A 1,641-nucleotide genomic window follows, 5' to 3' on the forward strand; every position below is an offset into this window, starting at 1 on the left:
TCAGGCATTGGAACAGCCTACCCAGAGAGGTGGTGGATTCACCATCCCTGGAGGTTTTTAAGCAGAGATTGGATGTGGCCCTTAGTGCCATGATATAGTAATTGGAGTTGGATCAGGGGTTGGACTTGATGATCTTGGAGGTCTTTTCCAACCCAATCTATTCTATGATTCTATGATTCTATGATTCAAACAATTTTCAGAAAGCAAAACTGTCCCACAGCTTTTTTCATCAAAATGCAAAATCCCTTAAAAAATCATTCAACATTACCCTACCACAAGCCAAGACCATTGTCTCTGCATGCCCTGACTGCCAGAGACTCACTCCTATACCATCTGAGGGAACAAACCCTTGAGGGATAAACCCCGCAGAAATCTGGCAGTCAGACATAACACACTATCCAACCTTTGGGAAATTAAAATATATCCACTTGTCTATTGACACGCATTCTGGTGCCGTTGCTGCAAAGGTCCATGCAGGAGAAAAGGCTCGAGATGTTAAAAAGCACTTCATGGCTGCAATATCAGTTCTTGGTATCCCCAAAACCATAAAAACAGATAACAGACCAACTTACACTTCAAACTCTTTAAGAGAGTTTTTTAATGAGTGGGGTATCTCCCATGTCACTGGCATCCCTCACTCTCCTACTGTCCAAGCAGTAGTAGAACGAGCTCATCAGACTCTCAGAAATATGTTAACTAAACAGCAAAATAGCACAATTGGACTTACACCACAAGAAAAATAAGGCATTATATGTAGTCAATTTCGTAAATAGATTAGATCAGGACCCATCTCCTATAGAAAGGCATTTTAAAGCACACCAAAACCAAGTCAGTACCGATGCTAAAGTTATTTATAAAGATGTTATAACAGGTGAATGGGTTGGCCCTGTTCCACTTATTACCTGGGGAAGGGGACATGTTTGTGTCTCTACAAGTTCCGATCCTAAGTGGATTCCATCATGCCTGGTGAAGTTCTACAACAGCAATTAATCACCACCATGATCTCCCTCTTCATCATCCTTATCCTAAGCCATTGGACCATGATCTCATACCAACCGTCTCCCAGGCCTCTCCTACCAGATTGGCTTGCAACTGAGCATACAAACATGTGGTTTTCCCTGGCTAAGTCTTTAAATATCGATTCAATGTGCCTTTCGGTTTCAGATCCCTCCAACCCTTTAAAACCTTGTTTACTTGCAATGCCTTGGTCTCCTAAAAAATGGTCTTAATTCCAAGATCAATTTTCCATATGGTGTAATGGGCTTGACAAAAATGAAAACCAAGGTGTGCCTTGCTTCCCCAAACCCCAAAACCCTGGAAACATTTTACAATCTCCTAAAAATTATCCTGAGGAATTAGGAATTCTAGGCACTCTCTCCTCATCCCACTGTTTCTATTTTTATATAAGAACAGAGGAGACAAGTAAACAGCAGTTTAATGTAACATCTCATGGAGCCTATTCCAGTTTTGAGTTCTGGTGCAAGGAAAAAATACCCTTTAAAATTGAATCTCCCTCGCTGTCTGTTGCCCCACCCTAAAGGGGTGTTCCTTATCTGTGGATTCTGGGTATGGAAATCAATCCCTAAGAAGGCAGTTGGAGGACCTTGCACCTTTGGACAAGTAACGCTTTATAACCCTGCA

This window comes from Empidonax traillii, unplaced genomic scaffold (assembly GCF_003031625.1).
Source record: "Empidonax traillii isolate 1590-97213 ecotype Southwest subspecies unplaced genomic scaffold, ASM303162v1 scaffold1285:size276752, whole genome shotgun sequence".
Lineage (NCBI taxonomy): Eukaryota > Metazoa > Chordata > Aves > Passeriformes > Tyrannidae > Empidonax > Empidonax traillii.